The following is an 18,678-nucleotide window of genomic DNA, read 5'->3' on the forward strand; positions in this document are numbered from 1 at the left end:
AAAAAAGCCAAATCTATATGAATTAAAGAAGGTGGGAGTAACAGTAGCTCATGCAACCTCAAACTTCCCCTTTATGTTCTAATACCTAAAGATGAGACACAGGCCTGGAAGGCACATACAATTTTAAAGACATAGGTAAGAACCTTGGCAATCCTCCCACGGCCGTGACTGAGAAACAGCATCTGCACCTCCCAGACCAAAGCAAGTCAAGGCCAGGCAAGTAATGAGAGGGGAGGGAGGCCTTGAGTAAACAAGAGGGAACAGAGGGAGCAGGTACCACTGGTAAGAACAGTCATCAGTGAGTGCCTGTCCAAAGGCACTCAAACATACATTTTTAAAAATGGTTATTTACGCGCATAATACACACATCCAGTGGTATGCTGGAGCTGGCTCTTACTAGGGAGTGCCAACTGTTAAATATTCAGGAATTCTGTGAGTGAACTGCTGGTGGTTTGAAATCAGCCTTTGTGGGTGTATTTACACTATGGAAATTCACAAATGGTATAAATCAGGACTTTTTTCACCCAGAGACCTGGTTTACCAGCACTGTGTGTGTGTATGCATGTGTGCATATGTGTGTGTATTTTCCCCCTAAAATAAATACACTTTATATGTGGTCAAGAGGAAACCCCAATCCAGGGGAATGTTTTAGATGGACCAGACTGGAGTGTCATCAGGCTATTTTTTAAAAATTGGGTTAAGAGGACCTAAATTCTTGGCTTTCTTAGGACAATGCCATGGCCCTCTCCACAGCATACGACCTCTTCCTGTACTGATGGCAGTGAGATCCTTCTCCATCCCTATATCCCTGTTCTGTCACCTTGGGTCCCAATCTCCAATTACCACCTAAGCAAGACCCGTTTCTATCATCATGCCTTGTAGAAAGCTCTACTTGCCCTCCCCCAAATCAGGCAGCTGTCTATTCAGGAATTTTCTCTGAGAGAACACTTTAACCTGGATATGAATTAGTGTTCTCTGTTTAACCTTCTAAAGAAAAGTTCAGCTCCAGCGAAATGTGAGGCGAATAACAGAATTCAGCTAATGCATGCACAATAGGACATTCAACCCTGCTCTAGAAAATTCTTACACTTCCATTCAATGACTGAGGAGGATGGAAATGCTGCTTCCCTGTCCAAATGAATGAACCACCACCTAGTCTTCTGCTTCTGTGTCTTCCAGACAACTCCAAATCTATCTGGAGACCATGAACAGGAGCTGCAGAAGCAAGTCAAGTTGCATGGTATACTGCAACAGCCTTGTGAAGAAAGGCCAAAAGGCCAAAGAAAACACCATGACGACACCCTCACCCTTCTGGGTGGAAGCACTTCCTCTCCCAGTGTTGTTGGCACAGACTTCTGTGATGGCGCCTTGGCTTACCCGTTCACACATCTCTCTCTTCTTACCACACGAGTTCTAAATGCTTCAACGTAATAGAATGTAAGCCCCTTGCTAGTGTCTTGTCTATCCTTGCACGCAGTAAGCGACAGTGGTAGGTGTTCAATAAAGGTCTGTTTTAGGAAAGAATGAATGAACATTTGCCCTCCTTTACTTGCGTGCTACACTGTTTCGCAACATTAATCCCACTCAGAATATGAGGCTGGGCCCTGAAAAGACAGGAGGATCTCAGGAATGAACTTTGGAGCGGGGGCATGGGGCTGGGGGGACCAAAGGGAAGAAGGAATGGTGCTTTTATTGTAGTTTTCACTAAAATTGTGGTTGGGGCCCCATGGGAGAAAAGAGCAAGGGATAACACCTGTCTGAGCACATGGGCATCATCACTTTTAAGAAGCTGAGTTATAAGAACCTCAGGAGTTTAAAAACAAATAGTTCATTACTTATTTCAAAGAAGGATAAAGAGCTTAACATATGTCATTTCACTCTAAATACCTTTGAAATATTTTCACCATAAACCTTTTGGGTACCAACACACGTCAGCTGTTACTCTCTTAATTATAATACTGATCATGTCACGTAAGACCTACAAAATGCACAGCAAACTAGAGTAGTCAAATTCATGGAGACAGAAAGCATAGGGTTGTTGCCAGGGGCTAGGGGGAGGGGAGAATGGGGAGTTAAGCGTTTAACAGGTACAGAGTTTCGGTTTTGCGAGATGAAAAAAGTTCTGGAAATAGATGATGGTGATGGTTGCACAAAAATGTGAGTGTATTTAATGCCACTGAACTGTCCACTTAAAAATAGTTAAAATAGCTAACTTTAAGTATCTTTTACCCAACTGAAAAAAATGCACAGCCAAGTTTGGAGGGAGTTCTCACCTCCAGCCGCCCCCAAACTTCTTTAAAAGATTTTCCTGTTTGCTTCATCAAATCTATTTTATGTTCTCTCCTTATTTTTATACACTTCAAAATCAACATTAAACAGAAAACAGATTTATGTACCAAGATCTGTTAAAATATTTCCTTGTACGTTTATATAGTCTGCAATCTCAAAGGGCAACTGATATGTCACATAATCCACTGAAAAACAATGAATCTGCCAGTTTGCCCGCACTGGGAGAAACTACACATCCTATAGAAGTTCAGCTATGCAGAAATTTTAACATTGTGTTATTTCACACATGCAGAACATTTTTTCTTTGGCCACACAGTGCAGCTTGTGGGATCTTAGTTCCCCGATGACCAGGGATCGAATCTGCGCCCCCTGCAGTGGAAGTGAGGCGTCTTAACCACTGGACCACCAGGGAAGTCCCACACACAGGCAGAACATTTTAAATGCCCTTGGACTTTGAGAACTCAGAGCAAACTAACTTTTTTTTTTTTTGGTTTTTTTTTTTTGCAGTACGCGGGCCTCTCACTGCTGTGGCCTCTCCCGTTGCGGAGCCCAGGCTCCGGACGGGCAGGCTCAGCAGCCATGGCTCATGGGCCCAGCCGCTCCACGGCATGTGGGATCTTCCTGGACAGGGGCACGAACCCGTGTCCTCTGCATCGGCAGGCGAACTCTCAACCACTGCGCCACCAGGGAAGCCCCGAGAGCAAACTAACTTTGTGAAAGGTCTGTAGGTCTTGATTTGTTTATGATTCCAATGCCAGTCAACTTTAGGGGGAAACATATAACTTTCCAGGGAAAGGCAATAAAGCCAGACTAAAAACGGACAGCAGTTGAGAGGGAACCAGAATGAGTGTAATGATCTTACTGGGGAAGCACCAAACAGAGTTCAGAAAAGAGGTGCATGGTGAGGTTTGGAGAACTGGGTCTCTAGATGTGGCCACATCTTCAAAATCCAGACTGTGCCACATACTGTCTGTAAATTTTGTACGTAAAAATTCTTAGAGCCTCAGTTACTTTCTCTGCAAAATGGGGTAACAGAATGTCTTTTATAAAGCACTAGTGTCTCATGAAATGAGATTAAATATGATAATGCAAGCATCTGGAACATGGTAGATATTGGATCATTTTTTATTACTTTTTATCTTCATGATTTAAAGTTATTTATTACTACAGATACATTTTTTTATAATTATAGTAGTATGCATGTACACTTCTGAAAAGTAACCAGGTCAGCCTCAAAGACTTGTTCTGAAACACTTTTTGGCCTGATACTGTGGGGTATTTGGGAGCAAGGAAGCCGTGTCTAAAGGTGGTCTAATCTGTCCCCTTTACATTGGTGGTAACCATGGTCTAGAGAGATCAGAGGATTTCGTGAAGGTCATACTATTAGTGGCAGAATTAAAAACCTGTTCTTTAATCCAGGGTTTCTTCCTCTCTGCTGTGGAACTTCCACAAGTGGCAGAGTTATAAAAGCAGGTGAATGTTCAAATCATATCTTCTAATTCTGGAAGTAGGTGAAATAAGTGGAAGGTGACTTGCTCTGCCCTGTGATGGCTGAATGCGTAACGATGCCAGCTGACAGTCACTGAGTGCCAGCTAGGTATGAGGTATACCTGAAGACAAATCCAGGGGTACGCTTGGAACATGCTAGGATTGAAGCAATGAATGGATCCTAAAACCTAAACAAACATACCTAAGAGGCCTGAATGGCACGAGCAAATGATCTGCCTCGTGTACACCCCACTACGATGCACCCGCGGGGGACTGTGGTCTGGGATCCCTGACTCTCCGTCCCAGTGAAGCGTGGGACGCTAGTCCGCCGACTGGAAGCCCCGTGCACACAGGCTGGGCATGTGGACTGTGGGCTTCAGGGATATGACAGGGCTTTTTAGCTCAATAACCTCCAAGGGCAGCGTCCTTGGATCTATTTACTTGGGCTGGTAGGGATCCCAGAGAAGGCGCATCTCATCTCATCTTGGAGAGTCTAAACCTCCTTGCCAGCACCCTGGGAACCAGATAGGGGAAGACAACCAAGGACCTTGGCATTCAGAATGCAGACTTTCACTTAAAAGCCCTGATTTCATTTTGGCATCCTAGCCCTCAATAGTACCCGGCTGGAAGGAATGTAGAAGGGGACCTGGGAATCTGCTTTTTACACTGACTTTCAATGAATCCTCTTGTTTTCAGCCCCACTTTCCCCTCCATTTCCAGAGATATCTCTGCTAGCAATTCCTGAGCCTTTTGTTCATTCTACAGTGTAACTGGCTTTCTTGGGTTTGCTAAGTCAGTTTCCTGACTTAGCTTTCCATCTTACAGAATGTTGGTATTTTTTCCTGTTCTTAGTCATAGAGGATTATTGCTATTCTGTAGAGTTCTTTAACTGTTGCTTTATCAGTGTTTCAGAAGGAAATAATGGGTAACAGCTATGATCCACCTGTCCTACCTAGTCTAACGTAGGCACCTTGCATACGTTGTCTAATTCGACAACTCTATGAAGTAGTTGTTATTATCATGCCCACTTAGAGGTGATGAATTGAGTTTCAGCAACTTGCTCAAGGACTCTCAGAGGGTTTGAACTCAGGTCTTTCTGATGTCAGGGCCCAAACTGTAGATCATGACCACATCCAAGCATTCATGGTGAAATAATGATAACAATGACCGTCGATCATCACTGAGCACTCATTAGGAGCTAGGTTTCCAAAGTGTTTGTATTAACTGTGGCAGCTCCCTGAGACAGGTACTATTACTATTAACCCATTTTACACAGGAGGAAACTAAGTCATGGAGCGGTTAAGTAGCCTGCCCAAGATCACAAAACTCAGAGAGTCTGGCTCCAGAGGCTGTGTTCTTAACACTTACCAAAGGCAATTAAACATACTACGTCTACCTCGTGGATTTCCACGATCTGTTTTAGGAACCTCCCCCAGCTATGCTTTTCCTCTTTCCTAGATGACTGACTCCAAAAGAAAACAAAAATCTCTTTACATCAGCCAACCAAAGCAGAGACAATGAATAGAAGACAGCCACAGTTAAAGTAAAATCATTTTGAAAATATTTGCACAAGAAATTATTCTACTAGATTACACTACCCTCTGTTTATAGTTACCTTCAGACATTCAATTCAGGAATAATGTGAAGAATGCACCAATATAACTAGACATGTATAAAAGACATATACTTTTTAGATAGGACATGAGAACTAGAATTTGCTTCCTAGACTGACAACCTAAAATTATATATGCTAGGGGGTGCTGCTGAACAAGTTTAGGGTTTACGTCCATTTGGTGTTCTTAGATTTGCATGCAGTAGTGCTATGGGCTTGTAATTTCTAATTAAAGTCTGTTTAACCTCAGTCTGGTAACTGTTAACCAACACAATATTTCACTGCAGAAGAAATTTTAAAATAAGTTATATTCTTTATATGTACAGTTAGCTCTTATTCATGGCCGAAGCATTAATCACCCATTATTTTCTTTTCCATTTGTATGTCCAAGAACCCAATTAAAAGATAATGAGATGTAGGTGTTAAACCAAAAGAAGGTGGAAATGTCTCTAGGGCATTACGCATGGTGTAAAGACTTGTGTCTTGGGGTAGTTAATGGAATCTGTGAGCTAAAGGAAGCACAAGATCAAACTAGTGGAACCAAAACACTAGAAATCAGGAAATCTTAGTTCTAACTACCTTTGCTCCACAATTAAGCTAAATGAGCTAAATACTTGTTAAATAAATCATGATACAGGAAATACACAGGATTAGGAAGGTTAGCAAGCACAGCAGTGCTTGTGCTGAACTGATACAATTTTGGCCACATGAGCTCAGGTCTAAAATAGAAAATGTGATGTAGTTAATTAAACACATAAAAGGCCAAAGAGCATGCAGAACCACCCCCAAAGGCCACACAATTAGGAATTAAGCATATGTATAGATATATATCTTTCTCTGAACTTTCAATTGTGGTCTAAAACATTATTTATTCTAGACTTGTGCCAAGTTCTACACAAAATAATTTTAGTAGTGGATGTTTAAATTTTTTTGAATGAATAACAATTATCCATTAACTCCAGCACATCACGCCCCCTTATGGAGTAAATGAATTGTTCTGATATTTTATGCAGCTGCTAGAGCAGTGCTAGGCAAAAGGAACCCAGTGAACACTTGCTGATGGACAAATTGTATGGACAGAAATGTGGGCTAGTTCCTATGGAGTTTATCCACGTTGATGGGAGCATTCCTACAGCTCAGGGAGAGCTATTACTCGATCACTGCGGTTTAAAGTTGGCAGTGAACAGCCTAACACCCTTTTGCTAAAAGGACCATTTATTTACCTTCTTGGAAATTACTAAGACAAATGTAATTTTTTTTCCTTTCGGTTCTCAAGATAATTACTGCTCCTGATCAGAAGACCTGACAGATTTTAGAGCACGGAGGCCAAGTGGTTTTTCCTGCTAGACACGAAACCACGTGAGATACTCCATGTACTAGTATTTTAAAACTATTTAGTTTGTGCTTGAAAATAGCTTCCAGCAGCATACACAACACACAGGTCCTTTTTCAGTTGGCAACTCTGAAGCTACTATTCTGGAATATAGACTAAAAAAAGAAAACTCGAAAAGGCTTTTAGTGGGTGAAAACTGATTCTAGGGTGATTTTTTAAAAAAAGAAACTGGGGGAAATACCCAAGTGTTATATTTAAAAACATCCTAAAAATATATCTATTAATAGGCAACATCGGACTTTTGGAACCAAAAGTTACTTCTCAGGGAGCAATTTCAAGAATTTAGGAGAGAAAACATTTTGAATATGATATTGGGGCTAAGACAAGTGATCTGATTATGTCCTCTAACTAACTCACATCTATTGATCCCAAAATGCCAAACTGTGGCTTCATCTTGTCATTGAAAGTGTGCTGTCACCTGGGTAACATCTTATCAGACCAAGGTATACCAAAGTATAGCCCTGCTCAAGGTGGTTTGGCAAGGTTTACCGCGGATCTGCACTCCCTACCCCTGCAGCCATGGAAATTGGGGGGCGCACTCGTGTGTCTTTGAGGAGAGCAGAGGGTTGGGAGATGGAGGCAGCTCTGACTTACATGCAAGTGCCTTCTTGTTCTGCACTGGTAGACTCCCCTTGGACTAGGCAAACCCACTGCCTGGCAATGTATTCTAAATATGGTAAATGTTCTTGTCGAGATGATCTCCACTAAAATTGGATTAGTCCACAAAGGCTGGAAATGATCTCTACTTAAAAGATTTCTCACAGAGAACAAAAATAGCATTGCAAACAAGCCATGCTTAACAAAATTAGGGAAATGAACGTTTTTCAAAAGGCCCTTAAGCAAATCAGAGGGCATCGTTTACATAGACAACTGAAGCACTAATTAAAAATAATTCCCGTTTATTCATTAAAACAGGCAATGTAAAAGCTGCCCTTAGTCACCATCTCTTTAATCTACAATCAAAGATCATTCAAGGTAAAGAGAACAATTAATGTCACGGGGGCATCTTTGCCAGGAACTGGCTCCTTTTAGAGGTGGTGAGTCAGGGATCACAGCATTATATTTGAGGATTCTGGAGGTCATGACTTGTTGGTCTGGGGTGTCTGGAGTTGATGGTGGGGAAGAGGTTGGTTGCACCAGCTGGGATCTCCTTTACCTGCAGAAAAGACACCTAACAAAGACTCTTTCAGCTGGATTCTCCAGAAAGGGGGGTTACTGTAATACTTGAAAGGAAAAAGCCTGAATTTCCTTAAAAGTATTCTAATCTGCCTTTTCTTTTGGCTCACATGAACCAGTGTAGCTTTGCTATCAGTGAAGAGAAATATTACTAGAAACTCTGAGCTTATACACATCAGAGAATCTTATACATTCTAATAGGTTAATGTAACAGGTTTTTCATTTCTAGGTTTGCAAAAATCTTTCACGTCCTTTCTTCGGTTCTTAGAAGCTCCAAACCTGAATTACTCTTCAATTTCATCTTTATTCTCCTTTATTTACTCCTTTGAGCAAAATACTCCAATATCTATTAGGCACTAATGTGACAAGCACAGTGCTATACTGTCTCCTAAGGCAAAGCAAACAGAACCTTCTTTTTTGGCCTCTTCAACTAAGCAGGAAATGTGACGAATCATGATTGTTTAATGTATGTCTACCCTGTATCAGGCAACTTACAGGAATTCTCGCTAACCCTTTAAAGCACTTGGCATTTGACTGACTGCCTGCTACATCAAGTACATGCCAGGGACTCCTTATCCACATGTTACACAGAAGGAAATCCAAGCTCAGAAAACATTAAGCATGTTCACAGAGCTAGGTACTGGCAGAGTCTGAGCTCTCACCAGTCAGACTGACTCTCACCCCTCCTCTCTCTGCTACTCCAGGGTTCCACCTACAGAGGCAGCATTACCCACAAGCAGCGATTGTGCACTAGCTCTTGCCAGGCACTGTCCACAGGTTTTATGTGTGTTAATTGATTTAACACACTCAACAATTCTATGAGGAAATAACTGCTATTATTACAGTCACCATTTCATATGAAGAAACAGAGAGCTTAAGATCCTGGCCTCAGCTCACACAAAGCATCTGACAACCCAGCAACCAGAGTGTACAGCCTGGTGATTGGGAGTTTTCTCCCCTCACAGGGGTGGCAGGTGGCCGCCAAAGGACCCTGTGTTGGGGGTACTGGAGATAGGTCCCTGTACTGCAGTAGATGGTTACACTTGACCTCAGACTGTCTTCCTGCTAGATGCTTCTGTATATTTTGACTTTGGAATTCCTGGCATAGAAAATGGATGTTAAAAAAAAAATCCTAGTGGCTATCCCAGGAAATAAAAGAAATAATCTACAACTTGTCACCTTGCCAAGATCAAATGTTTGGTGAGCCTGAGTGAAATTAGCAGTCATTATTCACACAAATCAGGGCCACAGAAATCATTTACTGATGAACGTTAAGGACTGTGTTCTGCGACACACGTGCTGAAAGTTTCTTATTGGTGAGTGTTGGGGAAGCTGTGAAGTGGTAGCTGAAGAGGAAAACAGAAAGCTAAGGTGAAAACTGTAAGCTAAGCTTCCACTTTAATGACTGCTAATGAATTAGTGAGAAGGGAAGGAAGAGGAGACAGGAAATGGGCTGGAACGGCCTGGCCCTGAGATAGCTGGACCTGGGCACTGCAGCCAGTGGCCCTTAGCTCTTAGCATTCCGAAAACCAAGCGGGTAAAGCAGGACATGTGTTAGATTTTGTATATAGACTTATGCCTGAATTCGTTTAACAAACAGGGGCTTATCCTGATGTCCTTTTAGGACAACTGCACGTTGGTGAAGTTCCACTGCCATTCCCCACTTCATGAGTGAATGGCTGGACCCAAATCACAGTGGGGTTATTGAAAACAATGTTCCTCACTCAGAACATTCTGTGGTAGTACTGCCAAGCTACTGGTGGTGGTTTTTTAAAGTTAAAACAAAATTACTTTAAAATAATCCAAACTAATATATAATCAATGAGCACCAGAATTAATCTAAATACTTCCTAAGTGGAGATTAAAACTGCATGGGAATGATGTTGCAAATGGGGCTTCTTAGGCTAACTCAATACTATAAGAACAATAATAGATCAATTCATGACCCCCAAACTGATATTCTTGAGAGTCAGGGGGCCAAGGCATTTGGTTAAGAATTCCAATTGGATAGTGCAAAGATGGGAGCAGACGGCAGCTCACATACATGCCAAAAAAAAAAAAATCAGTGATAATTCATAAACTGATGTAATGTTTGTCTATGAGGAGAAGCTACTGTTTGAAGCAAGAGAAAGGCTGATAGAAAAAAAAAACCACTAACATTTTCGGGAACAGAGTGGGACGGGAGATGACAAAAGGTTAGCAAATCTTGTGATGCTCAGGCCACTTTTATCACAGTGACTCAGTTGAACAAAAAAAAGAAATAGATTTTCTAAGCCAAGACAGTCTTCCATTCATCTCTTCCTTTCTAATATTATAGCCATCCTCCTTAATAGTAAGGACCATGTTTTTACAAAGCGTGGAGTATGGTTTTTCCCCATAGGAAAGGTCTGGTCCTGTTGGGCCCTGTCACTATTCCAGGATTTCTAAGGCTGGTTCTGTCTTCCCTTCCTTCATCTTCTTCAACATATTAAATTGTTTCAAAATAAAACATAATAGCCTTTTCCGGTTAAAAGCATTATATGGGTATACAAACCTGAAAAAATAGTGAGCAGTGGTCACAGTGGTGGTGATGGTGGAAGCTTCCTTCTTTCTTGTTTTCTTTAAATAAATAGGGGGTATAGCCCCCCGATTCCCTTTCTTTGGGTTGGCCTAGCCTCTGGCAGAAGGCCCCTGCCCTCCCCTCTGCCCAGATCCACAAGAGGCACCAGCCTTCTTAGAACAAAACCTCCTTTACTAGCAGAGGCTCTGTGACTCTCTGCGCTGGAAGCTAGAACAGGTTTCTGGATACGCTTTAAATTGCAAGACGCATGCATGGAACAAGGTCATGCCTGTCAACAGGCACTGCATGTTCCTTTTCTTAGGTCGGGAGACTCAAATCCTACCACTGTGGCTGACCTACCCCATGGCTTATCCAGCTCTCACCTGCCTTGGTTTATTTGTCCAAGAAGCCAAATAAAACTCCGTAAGAATATATACTGTGGTGAACACTGTGAATGTCTCTGTGTGTGTGTGTGTGTGTGTGTGTGTGTGTGTCTGTGTGTGTGTGTCTGTGTGTGTTGGGGAGTGAAGGAGTGGAGTGGGCAATTACTAATAAGAAATACCATTTCTTACGTATCTTTCTAGAGTGCAGTCCAAAATGAAGCAGAAAGGAAGCAGCTAAGCTTTATCTCCCTCTAGCAGCCGTCCTAGCCGGGGCTGAAGTGAGTTCATCTCAGGGGTCCATTGTATCCCGATGGCCTGGAGGGTCAGCGGGCTGTTCCACACAGTGACAATCTGCAGGAGGTACCACGTGGCCTGCAGGGAAGTTATTTCTCCTGCCGGAGGCTCGTTAGCTAATGCCTCAGTGTTGAAGTGGAGCTGTGATGAATTTTTCCTCACTCAGGACTTCTGATCGAGTCAAGCCTCCCACCCCGCCTCACAATAATCTCTCCCCTTAGTCCCAATCCCTGCCCTAGGGATAAAAATAGAAAGGGAGGTTTCACCAGAACCTGAAAGAATTCAGGAGCACAAGGTAGCTCTGGTCCAGAACTTTGGGACAGGAAGGTAACAGGTGTCTCTGCAATGTGGGTGTGAGTGTGTGTGCGCTCATTCCCACACCAGCAGAGAAGACTCACAGCACAGTTCCACGACATGGTGGACTTTGGTGAGGATTCTTCCATAATGCAAGAAGCAGCCTCTGGCTGTGGACATCAGTGCCCTCCGCTTGGGCCCTGAGGGGCTGCGTAGGTGCAGGAAGCAGCAGCAGCTCATGGGGGCTTTGCCTGGCACTGATGGCTTCCTGGGTTTAGGGCTCCAGCAGCAGGTTCCACAGGAAGTCAGAGCAGAGTGAGGGGTAGGGGGAATGGTGCTGCCACATGGTAGTGTTGGGAAAAGTCCCCCATCAGGTATCTCCTGGAAAGCCCTGGTACAGCTTAGAAACCTCAAAATGGTGGGGGTGGGGGGAGTCCTCTGCTCCAACATAGCAGATACAGGCAGAGAAACTCATTCATCCATCTATTCATTCATTGATTCTGCATAAATGGAACCGAGTAGCTCTGAGCAAGTACGGGGAAAAAAAAAAAGACAAAAACCTGGTGCCCTAACAGAACTTTCATTGTAGTGAAGCAAGGGGCAATGCAAATGAGCAAACACATGGATAATATCAAGTCAGGTAGTGAGAAGTAGTAAGAAGAAAATACAACAGGATAATAGAGAGTGGGGGTTGGTGGAGAAGACTACTCTTTAGCTAGAGGTCGCAGTCTCCACAGTTAGAAAAAATGTTTATGTTGTCCTTAGACACACACACATAACATACACTTTTGAATTTAATAGTAAACAATAAAAAAGCTTCAATTTTTGTGTCCATTTCCAACCATCACAATTTAAAGAATTTATTATAGGCCAATTTAAGTTACAAGAAATGATTAAGGGACTGTTCATAATTTTTATTATACTTTTTTATTATACTTTTATTATATTTTTATTATAGATATTATTTTATAAATTATGATACAAAGGAAGTGGACCATAAAGTTTAAAAATCTTTGCTTTACACGGACTTCCTTGAATTGATGTGTTTTATTCATTGGATGAGTGAATAAATGAATGAATGAATGACGCATGATAGCCCGGTTAAGCAGACAGGTTCAAAGCCATCACTTATTAACTTGACTTTGAAACCTCTATTTCTGAAAAGAGGAGTAAAAACCATAAACATAGGATTGTGAGGATAAGATAGCGCCTTTAGAGTGTGTAGCACAGAGCCAGGCAAACAGTAAACGGGCACTGATTTAAGAATAAACAGCAGGATGTCATGTTTGTGAATTCTAAACTATGAATAGTTTTTTAAAATAAAAATTTATTTAAAGACAGACTGTGAAATAACTACTGAGCCTAGGATTATTAATAGAAATCCAGCAGTCATTCTCAAGAAAAAAAATGGCATTAGTTTATTTCTCTTGGATTTATTTTTAAAGTTAACTGTTCTTTCCTAACCTAAAATAATAAAATACATCTTCCTTCATCCTGGTACCTGTGAAAAGTCACATCCAGATTGCATGAAGAATCAAGGAGATATACACAGCAGTCTTTGGGCTCTCTGCACATGTATGAATAGAGATTTGAGATCTGAATGTACAGTGGACATTTTCTAAGTACTATGATGAGTACCAGGCATGGACCTAGATCTTTAGAGATGGATTCACTAATTTAATCCTTTTAAACTAATATGCCAGGAATATATGGAAACAACTTTCCTGAACAGGTATGTCCCTTCTCTAGGCCAAATGATAAAAATGTCTATCTTACTTTTGATACAAATATCAAATACGTCATTGCTGTTGTTTTTCTGATAACCAAAGTAACATTTTCTTTTCTTTTTTTGAAATATTCCCAAATTTCAGCCCTTTATTTTTTTTCATCTTTTAATTCCTATGGGGTTCATCAATTCTTTATCAGTTAACATTCTCATTGACAAAGACCAATTTATGTTAACTATAGTTATATATAACATATCAAGGGAAAATCAGAACACAAGACTTCATCAGCTAAATAGAGTTCAACTCAGTTTGCTGTTATGGAGACAAGATAAATACATTGAAGCATAAACAAAATATTAACGCTCAGAATAACAGCATTCCAGAAGAAAACGGAAAGCTGAAGATACAATAAAGGTCTCTAATTTACAATATGTATAATTATGTAATTTATTAAAATCAACACAATTCATGTACAAAATATTAACATGGCAGCCATTAAGTTTGTTAAGCACTTCAAATACTGAAATGTTAAAACAGCAAAACTACACTAAGCAACTTTTGCATCAAGGGGCCTAATCTAGCTCACTAGTTCAGGCTGAACATTCACTCCGAAGTATTTCTTCAGGCATGCAAAAAACAGGGCTAACAGGTTTAATCTGTTCTTCTCCCAAAAGTGACAATCCAGCAATTCCAAATAGAGTATGAAAAGGATCTACCATATCTCCTGGCCTGTCCGCAAATCCTCCCGTCTCTTCATCTTGACATGCTAAAATGAAACTGCGCAGTTTCTCTCTGTCAATCTAATGAAGCCTTCCAATTATCTTTAGGGAAGCCAACACCCACCAAGAATAGCATACATCTGGTAACTTCTGTGGCCTTCCATTGAGTCCACCTGATGGAAGCTGTCGTTCACAAAGCCACCAACCAAGTAAATCAGAATTTACTCGAAGCAACTGACTAGTAATAGCCAGGAATCCTGCCCAGCATGGGATTCAGAACCTGGCCTGCAACCAAATCCACCATCAAAGTTCATACATGATAAAACAAACTCGATTGCCTTTTCCACATTAATAGCATCCAGCTTCCCCAATAGAGCCAAAGTTGCCACGGCACAAGAGGAGAATCTTGTGTCGATTTCTCCCTATTATATAAAAGTAGATTTTCACATCCCATGAAGCAGCTGGTCTCTCCTGCCTGCACTGTATTCAGCCCTTATCATTTAGACTGGCCCCCTCTGTTCCAGTACTCCTGTACGCTGGTATAACTAGCACAGTGCATGCTGGAACTTCCAGCAGACCATTAACTCCAGGTAGACCAGCTGCTTAGTGGGACCCCAAATATCTCCAGTGAAAGAACCATCTTCTTTCTGTAGACTCTGAACATATTCCACAACTTTATTTACATCAATAACATTACTACTGTCATAGAGAGTAAGAATCTGGACAGCACTAAGAGTGTACAAAAGATGAGGATCATGTCCAATACTAGCACTTATTCCACCACACTCGTGTTGACAAGACTTAATAAATGTCAGAATTTCTTCTCTATTCATGCGAGGTAGCTGTCCCGTGAGATCCATTACAGTATAGATGCCACTCATTCTCAAATATTCAGACATACAGTATTCATAATCATCTTTCTTTGAGTCATAGGATGCTATATAATCTGCATGCTTCTCCACTAATAGGGTGTCGGGTGCATCTGACTTGATAATAACATCCTTCTGCGGTGTGCCCATGTCTGAGACCGAAAAGAGGTAACATTTTCATTGTAGGAAACAAATACCTTGCCCTACCAAGTGCCTTAACAATTTGGAATATTTTCTTTGTTGGTTTTACATCTCTTTGTTTCTGTTTTTTTCTCTCTCTCTTCTGTTTATCTACAAAATTGGAATTATGTAAATAACATTCTTTGAACAAATGATTTTTAATGGCTTACACTATTTCATTTATTTCATTATATGGATAAACTATCAAGTAACCATTAGGTAATATTGGGGATTTAGGTTATTTCCAGATTTCTACCATTACACATAATGCTACAATAGCTATCTTTATACATATCTTTGACAGCCTTTTTCTTCGAAGAATTATTTGATCAATTTGAACATGAGCACCTATTTTCATGGCTTAAAATATTTTCATCCAGAAAGGCTGTAACAATTTACACTCTCAGCAGAAGGATATGAGTGTCTAGCCCACTCTACCCTTGCCAGAATTGACAGCATGATTTTAAAAACACGAAAAAAAAAGGCATAAAAAAAGTCAATTTCCTAGAGCCAAAAATGTATCTTATTGTTTTCTTAAATCTGCTCCCCCTTTTTTTTTGCTACTAATAAGGTTAATCTTCTTTTTCCATGTATACTACACTATTTTCTTTTCTTCTCTTTTTTTTTTTGCAAACTGTCTATTCATGTCCTCTGCCCATTTGAAAAACTGGATTGTTCAGGATATCCTTATTATCTGACAAAACCCCTTTCTATGTTAAAGATATTAATATTTTGGGGGGTAATATTTGTTGCATTTTTTTTTTTTTTTACTGGGTGGTATTTATCTTTTAAACGTTTGCTGTATTTTTTGTTCTAAGGAGTTTCAAATTTGCATATATTAGGCATGCATCATCCCTGCCCTGCTCTGAGCCCTTTTCTGTCCAACTCACATTCTCTCTTCTCAGAGAACTTGCTCCTGTCCAGAGAAGGCAGTGGGTCCTCCCTCCTGCTGGCCTTGGTTGGAATAGCTGGTCCAGGGTGGAACAGCTAGCCAGAAAGAAGCAGACATTGGTTGTGTAACTGAGCCCAGGTCCAGTGCTCAGATCCCTGGTCCTTCTAGAGTAGCTTCTCTGTATTAGCCTTGGGAAGGCCCAGCCCAATCACTGTCCTTCCCTGTGGATTAATCCAAGATCCCTTTCTAGTAAACCCTCCATTTACTTGTGGTATTCTTGGTTTAGTTCCTCACTCTCATAACTATTATATCTTTAATGAAACATGGTGAAATAAAGTAATTCTTTCACTTGTGGTTTCTTCCACTGCTCTTACATTTCAAAATATGTTCCCATCCCAGTATTGGTTAAATAGTCACCTATTTTTTTCTCCTAGATTAAAAAAAAATTTTTTTTAAACCCCACATAATTCTCTATTTCTCTGGAGTGTATTTTGGTATGTGGTTTGCTGAATAATCCATTTCTTCCCCTACTGGTTTGCTGTGTTCCAAGTGATCACCAACTTTGTGTGTGTGTGTGCGTGTGTGTGTGTGTATGTGTCTTTCTGTGTATTTCAGGGCTATTTATTCTGTTGCATTGATTCTTATGCCTGCAGTACATTGTTTTAATTATTGCAGATTTACTATGTATTTTGATATTTGAGATACCAAGTTCCTTTTCGTTGCTCTTTTAAAATTTTTCATAGCCACCCTGTCCAGAATTATTTGGGTTATCAGAATGTATCTTTTGTGGAGGGCTGTGGGGTGGCGGTAATGGGGAGATGTTGGTCAAGGGGACAAACTCTCAGAAGATGAACAAGTTCTGGGGATCTACTGTTCAGCATGGCGACTATAGTGAATACTACTATACAATAGAGTATTGTATACTCGAAATTTGCTAAGAGAGTAGTTCTTAAGTGTTCTCACTACAAAAAAAAAAGTAACTGTGAGGTGATGGATGTATTAATTAACTTGACTGTGGTATTTCACAATGGATACATATATTAAATCACCTTGTATACCTAAGTATAGACACATCAAATATACGTCAATAGAGCTGAAAAAATCCATTAAAAAATACATGTCCTGGTCTTTCGTCATGTCACTGACTAGACTAGACTATCTCAAGCTCTCAACAGCCAGTTATGGTTTAACCAAGTCCAATAAGTCCATCTTCACAAAACTAGAAGAAACTTGACTTCTGGACGGCCAGGTTTACTGCCACAAATTCTGCTCATCAGTCCTGCAGATTAAATCCAGAAGGTAGCTAAGAGAGATTTAGGTAGCAAACGTGCTGTGGGCAGCATTACAATTTGCCTCTTTTTAAAAAGTTGGGTGAAGAAAATTGGGTAGTTGACAAAATTAAAACAAATTAATGTACTTTCCTTTCAAAAGGTTTTTAAAAACAGACGTTAACAGGCCTTACAATCTGATCTAGCACAAAATGCTTTCCTTGATACTTAAATCTTTTTGATACTTAAACATCTATTTATACCATTTGTTTTTATACAACAACATACAATAGTTACTGGTACATTAAAGAAAAATAACCATTAACATCTCCAAGCAACTACTACATTTTGCTTTTTAACTATCATTCTAAAGGCACTTTCTATATATAATTAGGTTTTTTGGTGACGTATATACTTATCTAAAATTAGCACTATATGAATACATAAAACAGAATAATTTTGGGACTTTACTGATAAATTTTTCATTAGAAAGAAAAGTGATGGACTAGGGAAAAAACACCTGCCAGGAACGTCCCAGAACTGCCTAGTTGGCAGTACCATCCCTGCTGCTCCACACCTGAATTTCTACACATCACAAAAGCAATCAAACAAAAAGGCCGACAAAGATACTATCTTACACGCAGAGAATGGGTAGGGAATCCAATGTTATTTCTTTAACAGAAAAAGAGAGACTAAAATATTTTAAAATGCAACAACTAAAATGGTAGAAATGTTAGTATATATGATACTTTCCCTGACTTTATATATTTAATACATATATTTAAATACAGGTTTATTATATTTTAAAACACTGCTGTTAAGAGAGAAAACAAAAGGCAAAGAAAACAGATTTGAGGATTTTAAGTGATTTCTTAGTGATTCTACTTTATCAATTTAAAAGCAGAGTACTCTAAACAAGGCCTCACACTTTTTAGTATATAACTAGAGGGAAAAGAATAAGTCCTCTCCTTAACTGAGATTTTTACCTACTTTACCTACATCATCACTATTATTAAACCATTTTGCAGATAATGAAACTGAGGCTCAGAAGTTACTATTCTAAGGTTACACAGCTAGGGGACTGAGCAGGATTTAAGCCTGGAGCTCAAGTGCTTTCCACCACATGGGGTTCAGAACCTTTTTGTGCCATGGACCCCTCTGGCAGTCTGGTAAAGCCAATGTACCTTTTCTTGGAATTGTGTTCTGAGATTCCTAAAATAAACACATGGGATTATAAAGGACAAAAATTATAACAAAATAGAGTTATCAAAATATTTTTAGGAAAAAAATATGTGATATAGCAATATATATTCTTTATTAATGTATTAAATAAGAAGATACACTATAGTATCTGATAACTATGGTAATTTTGAAGCAGTGATGAGCATTAATATTTCAACGACTTTAACAAATAATAATATCTACAATAACTTTAAAGTACTATGAAAACATCTGATTTCTATTGTTGAAAAGTCACAGGTAGTGCTACTGGTTTGTTGCCTACGTTCATAATTACTGTGTTGTTTTCCTAGACACCTTATTTCCTTCTCCAAAG

At 40.0% G+C, this 18,678-nt stretch overlaps 1 protein-coding gene and 1 pseudogene across 3 annotated transcripts in view; both read right to left on the minus strand.

Annotated features, from left to right (window-relative positions):
* C2H1orf21 (chromosome 2 C1orf21 homolog) overlaps nucleotides 1–18,678 on the minus strand; it is a 224,304-nt gene that overhangs the window by 50,362 nt on the left and 155,264 nt on the right. The window lies entirely within an intron of this gene.
* Nucleotides 13,564–14,978, minus strand: LOC132515792 (geranylgeranyl transferase type-2 subunit beta-like; annotated as a pseudogene).

The sequence above is a fragment of the Lagenorhynchus albirostris genome, chromosome 2 (assembly GCF_949774975.1).
Source record: "Lagenorhynchus albirostris chromosome 2, mLagAlb1.1, whole genome shotgun sequence".
NCBI lineage: Eukaryota > Metazoa > Chordata > Mammalia > Artiodactyla > Delphinidae > Lagenorhynchus > Lagenorhynchus albirostris.